This window comes from Natrix helvetica, assembly GCF_964273705.1.
Source record: "Natrix helvetica genome assembly, chromosome: 2".
Taxonomy (NCBI): Eukaryota; Metazoa; Chordata; class Lepidosauria; order Squamata; family Natricidae; genus Natrix; species Natrix helvetica.
Genome location: NC_138552.1, coordinates 274225357 through 274238387, shown reverse-complemented (window position 1 = coordinate 274238387; position 13031 = coordinate 274225357). Strand labels below are relative to the sequence as shown.

General features: G+C 38.5%; 1 protein-coding gene across 1 annotated transcript in view; it reads right to left on the bottom strand.

Moving 5' to 3' along the window:
- Positions 1 to 13031, bottom strand: part of LOC309386717 (protein NipSnap homolog 2-like) — a 291445-nt gene that overhangs the window by 141395 nt on the left and 137019 nt on the right. The window lies entirely within an intron of this gene.

Genomic DNA, 13031 nt, shown 5'->3' with positions numbered 1-13031 from the left:
AGTACAAAAAAAATGGAAAAAAAGGATCCAGAACTAAGGCAGCAGATAGCCAGAATCTGCAAAGATGAAGTCAGGAAAGCAAAGGCTCAGAATGAACAAAGGCTTGCAACAAAAGTCAAAAATAATAATAAAAAAGTTTCTTTCAAACATATAATTAACAAGAAACAAGTCAAGGAGCTATCACTTCCGGTCCCTGCAGGCGACGGACGTTTCGACTGCCGCTTGTCTTCTCAGTGGGCTCCTTTTGGAGCACAGGGGACCTTGGAGGGGACTCCTGCCATAGGGACGGCTTGCTGGAGCCCCCCAGACTCGGCGGCAGCCGGCAGGGTTTTTTCCAGCTTTGCCCCAGGAGCCAGGGAGCAGAAGGGGGGGCATGCTTGCCTCTTCGCCTAATGGATTCTGGAGGAAACAAGTTATGCAAAGGAAACGTGGCTGAAATGTTGGCTGTGGAGGATCCTTCCTAATCTCTTCAATTATTGGTAATGGATAAGCAGCAGGCTATCGTAAGTTTTTGTTCAATCTATTTTAAACCGAAGATTGGGGGGGGGGAGTTTTTCTTTTCTAACCCCCCCTCGGACAAAGCGGCATTCAAACTTTCTCTCTCCACTCCGGAATGGAGAGAGAACAAAGGCTGATTTGCCACTCGAATTAACTATGCGAGAAAGACTAAAATCACAGTTGCAAGAGTGTTTGCTGAGCTGTTTTTAAAAAATTAAAACTTTTGCTCTTCTCCCTGCGGAAAGGAGGAGTCGAAATGGCTCCCCTCTGCTCTCGTTTTTTTACTTACAAATGAAGTCTGCTTTTTGAAAGCACCCTGGGGAAAAAAGAAATGATTTCTAGCATCTTTTAATACCTCCCCCGAGGGTGCTCCGGACCTCTTTTGCTTCGTGGACCTTCTGGATTTGATTATTTGCTTTTTCCCTTCCTGCTATACCTCTGTGTCTTGGAACAGTGAAGGAGAACTGACTTTTTACTTTCGGATTTGCCTGTTGCCCTGGACCAGCCCAGCTGCGTGCCCTGGCAACGCCATTTTCTTTGCATAAGATTTACCATCTCTGAACTTAGACAATGGGACCTTAGAAACCCCCAACGGGCAAGTCACTTTCAGCCCCGGCTTCAGCAGCTTACAGTCCAAGTACCCAGCAGCTGAAGATTACTTCATTGCTTCAAACAGAAGCTGCTGGAGAGAGTTCAAAAGAACTATCTGTCAACCAAATGTTCCAGGAAATTATGAGAGGTCAAAATGAACTGAGGAAGGAAGTGACAGACCTCAAAAATGAACTCAGAGGGGTACAACATAACACAGCAGAGAATAAACAGAGAATTGTAGTACTTAAGGAATGCGCAGCTGGGATGGAGGAAAGGGTTAAGGAGGTCCGAAAGAGAAATTTAGAACTGGAAAACTTTATGGCCAAAATTGAATTGGAAATAATGTCTTTTTTTTCTCAGGTTCCAGAACCTACCAGAGACAGAAAATGAAGATCTTAAAGATATTATGAGCACAATTTTAGCAGAATACCTTAAGAGAAACAAAGAGCAGATGTGGGGGGATATGGACCTGGTCTATAGAATCAATTCAGCATATGCCAGAATCCATAATGTTCCAAGAGAGGTACATGTTAAATTTCTCAGGAGGACCACGAGAGACGAGGTACTAGGGGCCCAAAGGGAGGGACCTTTAAAATACCAAGACAAAGAAATTACCATTCTAAAGCAAATTCCAAAAAAGATCAGAGAAAAAAGGAGGAAGTACGCTTCCTTATCAAAGAAACTATATAATAGAGGAATTTGGTTCAGATGGTTATTGCCAGAAGGAATGTTGATTTTCTGGGAGGGAAGTCGAGTTAGAATTAAGACAGTGGACGAGGCAGAGGCCTTTATTAAAAATCATATTTCGCTCCCAGAGGACGAAGATAGCAGAGGTGGGGGAAAAAGCAGCAATGTACAAGATATGCAGGGCGGGGGGTGGCACGGCTCCACCCGGGAGCAGAGAGGAGGAAGCAATATTGAAAAGGCTCAGGTCACAAAAATAAAAATATCTGAAATATTATTGTAATTGTTGATATACTAGAAAGTGACAAAGAAAGAGATGATTGAACATGTTGTTGACATAAAGTAAGAATTCTGTTTATGCTATCCTTTACATGTTATTTTTAAAATTGTAAAAGTGTGAGATTTGGGAGAATTTCTACTGCCAACATGGGAGCTACTAAAATTTTCTATGTACCCTATTACCTTTTCCCTATAAATGTTTTTAAAACCAATAAAACTTTTTACAAAAAAAGAAACAAGTCAAGGAAACAGTTATCCCACTAACCAGATAAGATGACAAGGAAGTAACAGGCAGTAAAGAGAAAGCAGAGCTGCTTAACTCATTCTTTGCACCGGTCTTCACGCAAAAAGAACCTATAGCCCAGCCTACCAAAAACGTAACTGTGACAGATAGACTAGAAATAAAAATTAAAATAAGAAAGAAAATGGTAAGAGAACACCTGTTTGACCTTGATGAATATAAATCACCGGGACCTGATGGATTACATCCCAGAGTTCTGAAGGAGCTGGCAGATGTTATCTCAGAACTATTGTACCATATCTTTCAAAAATCCTGGAGCACCAGTGAACTACTAGAGGATTGGAAAAAAGCTAATGTGGTTCCCATCTTAAAACAAAAATAAAAACCAGACCCAGGAAACTACAGAGCAATCAGCCTAACTTCAATACCTGGCAAGATACTCGGGAGGAAAAAAAAATAGATCAGCGAACATCTAGAAACAAATAAAGTTGTAACTAGTAGCCAGCATGGGTCTGTTAAAAACAGATCATACCAAATCAGGGGTAAAATCCATTTACTTTTGCTACCAGTAGTGGCTCACATTGTTTGTTTTGGCTCAATCAACTCAAGTTTCTTTTTGTAGGGGCAAAATGAAACAATATCTGACATGTGGGGCTCCTTAGTTTTCTTGCAGATGTTTCATTACCCAAACTAGGTAACAGCATCAGTGATAGTAGGGAATTGTCACTTCCCACAAGTACTGATGATGTTACCTAGAGGAACTGCATGTTCACAAGAATAAACCAGAGGTGGTATTCAGCCGATTCTCTCTGGTTTGGGGGGAATGGTAGTGATGGCTGCGGGAGGCTCCGCCCACCCATCCCAACATAATGTGTGAGCACTGCACATGTGCTGAAGGTGGTGCTCATGTGTAGACGCGGCGTGTGCGCTCACATTTGCGAACCGGTAGGGAAGGTAAGTGAATCCCACCACTGGAATAAACATATCTACAGATACACACATGCTCCTCAAGCATCACCTACAAGCAATCAGCATGTAGACTGGTTCTAGCGACCCAGGCCGCCAAGCTACTACTGGTTTGGCGATCACTGCTTACAGCTCTGTCTAAGTGGTTTACAGTGTCAGCCTATTGCCCCCAACAATCTGGGTCCTTATTTTACCCACCTCGGAAGGATGGAAGGCTGAGTCAACCTTGAGCCTGGTGAGATTTGAGCTGCCAAATTGGCTCATAATTATTCTTTTGACATGACTTTACCTGCACAATATACAGGTACAGCTTTGTCAGTTTCAATCGTAGCTATAGACATTTATCACCCTTATCCCTCTGTAGATGCTCACCTAGTTTTCATTTTGTTGTCATAATGTGGTGTTTAAATGCAGTCTGTTTGGTTGGTTTATTACTCAATTTATTATGTGAACTCAGAAAATAAGTCCAAGGAAGAAATGGCGAACTGAAGATAGCGCCATTAAAAGAAAATAGCCATAGGGAAACAAAAGAATTTTTTTTAATGAAATTAAGAAGATACGTTAATAGAGAAAAGTAAATATTATGATTATGTTTAATATTATCATTTTAATATGATAGAATTAATGCTAATGTAATGAATATTGTTGTAAATCTTGATTATCATTTTACAAAGATATTTGTGACCAGAAGATACACTGCTTAATTGAAGATGGAATTTTTTATTATATTAAAAAAGAAAATATATTAAAAAAGAAAAGAAAAGAAAAAGAAAATAGCCACGATGCTCAAACCATGGTTGGCACTAAGGTTGAAGGGGCACTAGATTGCATGCATCCTTTTTTAATCTCTTTTGAAAGTTGCTTGGTTAATTGCTTTTTAGCTACTAGGAATCTTTAAATCGAGATGTTTTACAGTATCGGGCAAGTTTTCTTCAAAACCAAGAAGAAAACTTGCCCGATGCTGTAAAACATCACGCCCACCAAGCCATGCCATGCCCACCAAGCCACGCCCACAGAACCGGTAGTAAAAAAAATTGAATCCCACCACTGAACCAGAAGAAACTAAAGATTCAATTAAAAGAGAAAAATTTGACTTACTAATACAGAATGGTGCAAACTATTTTAACATTGGACATACTAAAGAATATTTTTGAAAAATGGACCCAGAAGCTAATATTAAGAGTATCTGCCTCTATAGGGATATTGTGTTTAGAAGATGTTATGGAAGAGGAACAAGTTATATCTGAGAAGAATTGAGACTAATCTGAAGATGGATTTAAAAAAGACAGCCTGGGAGAATGATATGGAAAAAGATGCTACACTTGATAGTCCAATAAAACTTATCTTAACTAAGATATCTGACTGATTTCTTAATTTTGAAAAGGTATAAAGCAAAACAAAATAAAAAAATGATGTGAATAATTTTTCTTATTAACACAATTAATTTGTTTAAGCTTGAAAGAATTTTTCAGCACAGGTGACTCAACATAGGTGACTGGACATTTATACATTTTTAATTTTCAGAACAAGGCCTAATATTTATTTAATGGTAAATATGTTATCAGGCTAATTGTTCTTGAATTTTAAACTATTTTTTTGCTCATATATTGCAGAATCTCTCCTTTTGTTGAGTCCTATAATCAATCTTCTTGCTAAATTAATAGAAGAGCAATCTAATGTAAAAATTCACATTTTTGGGCTTTGAACTGGAGACTTAAAAAAATAGAAAAGTAGATTATTGTCTAAACTGAGGTCTTGCTAATCACCAAGCAGCTGAAATAACTATATAGATTATAGAACCACAACATAGTTAAATATTATCATGGGTGTCACCCCAGCAGTGAATAAAGCAATAAAATGTGTATAATTAAACTGAAACTATTTGGATTCTGGTTGGGGATCTTTGACTGATTTGCATATTTGGCCACCAGATTTCTGGAAGATCACTTTTTTTCATTACTCCGCCCTAAAATTGCACTGGTAGGTCCATTGGGGAAACTCAGCAAACATAGATATAAACTTCCTTCTCAGCAGTGGTGGCCATTCTAGGGTCAAATGTTAACTTTGATTCATAATAGAATTCAACAATGGAGTAAAGATTGTGATTGAGCAAAAAATGATAACAATTAAAAAATACTAGTAGCAATTTTGGCATTAAAAAACTGAAACTATTTAAAATTCAGGAGAGCTTGTTGCTAGAAGGATAGAGCAGAGACATCATCTGTGGGTTTCACTGTCACAGAAACTACATAAAGATCATGCAAACCAGTGGTGGGTTCCGGCAGAGAGTACTGCTGCTTCGTTCAGGGGTACGGCATGCACACGTGTGCGCTTCATGCGCAGAAGCAAAAAACAAGATGGCGGTGCTTACAACGACCCAGGCCAGCAAGGTACTACTGGTTTGGCAAAACTGGTCCAAACCAGTTGGAACCTACTACAGATGCAAACCCAGAATCATATAGACCAATATCCCTTATTAATCAGGATACTAAGATTTTTTACAGCAATATTGGCAAATAGATTGAATATATTTATAGATAATGATATTAAAAATGACCAGTGTGGATTTTGCAAGTGGCAGACAAATGTCAGGCATAGTAAGAAGGTTATTATATAAAGAATCAAAAATTAAAGGCAGGTGTAATTAGCATCAGGTGTATTTAAGGCCTTTGATAGTGTTAATATCTACATTGAAGATATTAATAGAGAAGTTAGGTTTTGAGAGAAAAAATAGAAAAGTAATAAATCAACTATATTCAGAGAATAAAGCGAGAATAGTTATAAATGATGGTGTTACAGAGATAATAACCTTAAGCTGGGGAACGAGACAGGGTTGCCCTTGATCCCCAATTTTATTTGCATTACTGATGGAGGTTTGGGCAAATGCAATTAGGGAAGATTCATTGATTGAAGGAATTGGTGTATAGATTTCAAAATCCCGTAGTTATTATAGAGAGGATATATTTACCCCGAATACATTTGGGAAATATAGTGGATTACAAATAAACTGGGAAAAATCAGAAATGATGTTATATATAGCAAAGAAGAAGTGGGTGTATTGAAAGGAAAATATAAATTAAAAATAGTAGATAGTATTAAATATTTAAGCATTGACATCCCAAAAAATATTCAAGAGTTAAAGAAAATAAATTATGAAAAGTTAAAGAAAGATATAAAAGTCAAAATAGATAAATATGAGAAAGTACAATTATCATGGTTTTGAAGAATTGCAATGATAAAAATGAAAGTTTTACCAAAAATTAATTTTTTGTTTTGGATGATCCCAATTAAATTTTCCGATCAAGAATTAAAACAACTACAGAGGTTGTTGGAGGTGTATTGTAATGGAGGTAAGAGAGCAAGAATAAGTAAAGCATTATGGTATGAACCATTAAAAAGGGTGGGCTAGGTCTTCCAAATGTTAGAAATTATTAGGTAGCTAATCAATTAAAAGTGGTCCCAGATATTATAGCAGTAATTAGAGATTTAATATGGAAGAATATAGAATTGAAAGAATTAAGGGAAAGAGGGATCCTATAGAAACATATTGGTTTAAAAAGGATGTTTTTAAAAATGCTAGGAGGATTCAAAATCCCTTTTTAAAAAAATTGATAGAATTATGGAATAAATGGAGATAGCGGTTAATGCCAGGAATTTCTCCTTTAATACTGGTGGTGGAAATGGAGAAATTCCCTAAGATTGAATTGAAAGAATAGATTAGTAAACTAAAAGAAAATCAAATATATAAATGGGAAGTCTGGAAGAACAAGATAAAGAATAAAACACAACTAAAGAACATTTTATCAGATATTAAATTAAATTAGTTGAATTTAATACAATTAGAGAAATGGATAAAAGTGGAAGAAAGATTCGAAGAGAAAGATAGTTAACAAAATTTGAAATGATTATAAAAGAATGTGAGATGAGTGAAGAATATATAGGTAAAGGAGAATTGGGGAAATATAGTGAATATTAACTGAATTAGAAGAGCAGGCAAAAGGTTTAAAATTAATTTGGGAATCAGGTTTAGGAGGAATAAATAATAATGATTGGAAAAATATTTGGAATAGAAGAGTATATACTAAGAATATGTCAGTTAGAGTTAAGGAAAATTGATATAAAGTGATAAGGAGGTGATACCTAAAACCATGTAAATTAAATCAAATAGATGGTAAAGAAAGAAATATTTGTTGGAGGTGCAAGAAAGGGGTTAGAACCTTCAAACATATATGGTGGGATTGTAATAGTGCACAAAAAATATGGGACATGGTGTTTAGAGAAATTAGAGCCCTTTTGAATGTAAATTTAAATATGTCACCTAGGATTGCATTACTGTTGCTGGTGGAAAAACGGGATATAAATGAAACAAAAAAGGAATTGATTGTAAATTTGATAATGGCAGTGAGATTAGTGATGACTAAATATTAGGGATGAAATTGGGATATTCAAAGAAATGTGTGGTATAATGAAATTTGGAGTATGGCGACAAATGATAAATGAACAACGAAAATTAAATTTTAAAAGGGGATGATTAATGCAAACAATTATAATGAAATGGGGAGGGGGGAATTTATAAAAACAGTGTTGGTGGAAGGCAAAGGGAATAAACCTACTCAATAATATATGTTGTTTTGGAGGGGATAAGAGCACAATTAGAATATATTATATATATTTTAGTTGTTATAGAAGAAGAAATATAAAAGGAAAAAATGGTCTCGAGTGTTTTATTTATTTATTTATTAATTCAATTTATAGGCCGCACCCTCTCCACAAAGAGACTCGGGGCGGCGTACAACTCAATATACAAATAAATAACAAGGAGGAGGTAATCAAAACATTGTACAATTCATAAATAAATAATCATAAGTTAAAAACAACACAACAAAATTTAAAACAATTAAAATACCCAAAAAATCAATTAGTTTAGATTTAAAATTGTCCAGGGGGGATTAGAAAAATGTAGTTGTAATTCAAGCCAGGCCAGCTAGTTGGAACAGGTGGGTCTTGAGTTTCGTGCGGAAGGAGTGGAGATCGGTAGTTGTCCTAATGTTGGGGGGGAGGTCATTCCAGAGGGCTGGGCCCATCACAGAGAAGGCCCTTCCCCTCGGCGCCGCCCTCTGGCATTGCTTAGTGGACGGCACCTGGAGGAGTCCCTCTCTGTGAGAGCGAATTGGTCGCAGGGATGTATGGGGCAGGATACGATCCCCATTATAGTGTGCACTATAATATTTGTATTTTTCCCCATTTGTTGTATTATATGTATATGTACTATGTTTGCATTATTTGTATTTAAAATAAAAAATATTTTTTTAAAAAAGGAACTTAACAACTTAACTTAACATTGCCAGTGTTAGGTGAATCATGAATCAAGTGAATAATTAAGATGTTGCTACATTGTTGCAAACCATGTGATTAAGGAAGTTCTAATGACTGGCTTATCTGATGCAGACTGGAAAGGTCAAAAATGGTGACCACAGGACAGCAGGACATAGCAATTTTCACAAAGACATGCTGATTGCCAAGCGCCCAAAATTTTGATCACATGACCATGGGGCTGCTGCGATGGTTGTAAGTGCACAATGGAAAGTCATTTTTTCCCAGTGCCATTGTAACTTTGAGTAGTCACTAAATGAATGGTGGTAAGGATATGTCTAATCTTATGAAAAGGACTACAGGTGACATGACAGCAGTGTTCCAATATCTCAGGGGTTGCCCCAAAGAAGAGGGAGTCAAGCTATTCTCCAAAGCACCTGAGGGTAGAACAAGAAGCAATGGGTGGAAACTAATCAAGGAGAGAAGCAACTTAGAACTGAGGAGAAATTTCCTGACAGTTAGAACAATTAATCAGTGGAACAACTTCCACTTCCTCCAGAAGTTGTAAATGCTCCAACACTGGAAGTTTTCAAGAAGAGATTTGATAACCATTTGTCTTAATATAAGTATAATCTTTATTGTCATTGTACTTAAATGCAATGAAATTGGTTATTGTTATTTGTTGTTAGTTGCAAAGTCGTGTCCGACCCATCACGATCCCATGGACAACGTTCCTCCAGGCCTTCCTGTCCTCTACCATCCTCCGGAGTCCATTTAAGCTCACACCTACTGCTTTGGTGACTCCATCCAGTCACCTTATTCTCTGTCGTCCCATTCTTCTTTTGCCCACAATCTTTCCCATCATTAGGCTCTTCTCCAGTGTGTCCTTCCTTCTCATTAGGTGGCCAAAGTATTTGAGTTGCCTAATATTTACTTAGTGGTAAATATGTTATCAGCCTAATTGTTCTTGGATTTTAAACTATTTTATTTGCTGATATATTGCAGAATCTCTCCTTTTGTTGAGTCCTATGATCAATAAAAGCAATCTTCTTGCTAAATTAATAGAAGAGCAATCTAATTTAAAAAAAAAACATATTGGGCTTTGAACCGGAGCCTTAAAAAATAGAAAAGCAGATTATTGTCTAAACTCTTGTTAATCACACAAGCAACTCAAATAACTATATAGAACCACAACATTGTTAAATATTATCATGGGTGTCACTCCAGCAGCGGATAAAGTAATAAAATATGTATAATTAAACTGATACTACTTGGATTCTGGCCTGGGACCTTTGACTGATTTGCATATTTGGCCACCAGACTTCAGGAAGATCACTTTTTTCATTACTCCGCCCTAAAACTGTACTGGTAGGTCCATTGGGGAAACCCCGCAAAGATAGATATAAACTTCCTTCTCAGCAGTGGTGGCCACTCTAGGGTCAAATGTTAACTTTTGATTCATAATAGAATTCAACAATGGAGTAAAGGTTGTGATTGAGAGGGAAAAAAACCCTGATAGCAATTTTGGAAAACCTAGCTTCAAGTCCCTGTTCAACCAGGAAGCACACTAGGTAACTCATTTACACTAGGTAACTTAAGGTTAGTTTGCTTTGTTTCTTTTTATAGGGACAAAAATGCAATGATATCTGATATGTGGGGCAGGGGTGGTTCCGCCTTCTGTTACTGCCGGTTTGCTCAGGGATGCGCTTCGGGCACGCGCACACTTGATGTGACAGTTGATGTGACATATGTGTGCATGCACAGTAGTAAAGAATTGCTTCTGTACCTGCCGCAGAAGCAAAAAGCAAGAAGTCATAGGCACCGCTGATAAAACCGGTTCAGGGGTATGGCCGGCCGAGTTACAACCTACTCGGCTGAACCAGACAAAACCGATAGGACCCACCTCTGATGTGGGGGTCCTTGGTGCTTTCTAAGCTTGGTAGTTTTCTTGTAGATATTTCATTCCCCAAACTAGGTAAGAGCATCTGTGATAGTAGGGAATCTGTGATAGTAGGGATAATAGGGAATCGTCACTTCCCAGTGATGGGATTCAAATAATTTAACAGCCAGTTCTCTGCCCTAATGATTTCTTCCAATAACCAGTTCACTAAACTGCTCAGAAAGTTAACAACTGGTTCTCCCGAAATGGTGCGAACTGGCTGAATCCCACCACTGTCACTTCCTACAAGCATCGATGATGTTACTTAGTTTGGGCAATGCAACGTCTCCAAGAAAACAACCCCACTCAGAGAGCAACAGTTCCTCTCATTTCAACTTTGAGCTACATATATTCTCCTCTGTATTTGAGATATGTCATCTTGAGACCCCCGAGAAAATATGGAATATCAATTTAGTTCGGAAAAAAAAGACTGAAGCAATACATGATAGCCATATCCAGCGACATTAAAGGAAGGTGTAGAGTAAGTAGTCAGCAGCAATTTTCCATGGGCTAAGAAACAAGGACCTAAAATACTATGTATAATTTGCAGCTACCATCATTTCATTTAAAAATAAGGAAAAACTCTCCATCAGTAAATAAGATCTATACCACAGTGGAACAATCTACCTATGCAGGTTGTGGTTTCTTCAACTTTGGTCATTCATAAGAAGCTAAACAACACCTCTCCCTGATATTTTAACTGGTTTTCCTACACAGAGGTCGGACTAGATATTGTGCTCTCTTACAACCATACACCTCTAGGATTCTACAGTGTTGGAAGAAATATCCATCTGGTCCAGTTCCAATATTTCCAAGTGGAGAGAAAGACATTGGAAACATGGAGGATGATTGGAGAGATGGTTTATTGATGGACAGGACCACATGGGTTCGAAGTCCCGGGCAGCTGACCACATGGAGTGGAGAGTGAGTGTTATTTATACTCTCTCTTGGGCCTTGCCCTTGAGCTTCCTGTTCCTGTGGCAAGGACATGTATTCTATTGGTTGCTGTCAGACTCTCATGGGGTTATGCTATAAATAACTTTGTAGGCTTTCTGAGTCAAGCTTGGTTGAAATGGGGCTGGTGCAATGCAGTTCCTATTGTGGCTGAATGGCTTTGCCCTGATGGATAATCCCATTATCCTGAAGCTGAAGACCTTGTCTCTTGTAACTAGGCTGGGCCCAGTCTTGCTGGGGCTATTAAGAAAAGTGAGGGCTACTTTCCAAGATTATGTTTCTCCTTTAGGGAAATATAATATTCTGCTGTTTATAATATTTCCCAAAATATGTCATTTTTCTAGGAGAGGGGTGGGTGCTATTCTGAGGTAGCATTCTACCGGTTCGGACCTCAACCGGTAGCGGAAATTGTGGGTGGCCCCACCCACTCTCCCCAGGTCCAAAGCATCCCATTTAGGCCTTTTTTTCACCAAAAGTGCATGTGTGGAAGGCTGTGCGCACGCGCTCACATTTGCGAACCAGTAGGGAAGGTAAGTCAATACCACCACTGGTGCTAACTTTCTACAACAGTAAATAAAGAAATGCTTGCATGCATAGGGTGCAAAGGTGGGATCCACTTACCTTCCCTACTGGTTCGCAAATGTGAACACGAGAGCATGCGCAGGAGGTCACACATTATGTCAGAGCAGGTGGGGGGGAGCCTCCTGAAGCCGCCGCTACCGGTTCGCCTGAACCGGAGAGAACCGTCTGAATACCATCTCTGATAGGGTGACTTCAGCCCAGTGGGTTTGAAGAACTCTTGCTGTCTTGAAGACAGAAGTGATACGATTAGGAACATCCCACAATAGTTGTGCAAGAGGTGAGGAGAGGTATAAGCATACCAGTTTGCCTTTTCAAAGAGGATTTTGTCACTGGGCATCTCCAATGTTGCATCCATCCATCTTGGGAATGGTCTTTTCAGTAACTCTTATGTACTTATTTACTTAAAACATTTATATAGCTAGCTACCAATATTAAAATAAGACGTTCTTTGACAGAAGAGATGGCATGATGGCTCAGTGGTTAAGACCACTGAACTGAAAAGCTCACTGCCCAGGTTCGAGACCCAAGCACTACAAGATGGGGTGAGCTCCCGCTCTCACCCTACTTCCTGCCAACCTAGAAGTTTGAAAGCATGCACATGCAAGTGGATAAATGGGTACCACTTCAGTACCCATTTGGTCTCATTTACTATTAAGGGAAGCAGGATTTTGTTTTTAGGATAACTTTTCTAACATGGTTGACATTGCTGTGAAACTATTGCAAAGTTCCTGCAGTCCTCTTTGATTCCCCAGAGAAAGGAGTTCCTGCGGAGTTTACTCTGCTAGTCACTGCTGGCTATAGGGAACGGTGTTCATCTCTGTTTCAAGGCCATTGAGCCAGCACTGTTTAAAGATGTTTCCGCAGTCATGTGGCCAGCATGAAGTCACATAGTTCTTTTACCTTCCCACCAAAGTGGTACCCATTTTTCCACTTGCATGTGCATGCTTTCAAACTGCTAGGTTGGCAGGAAGTAGGGTGAGAACG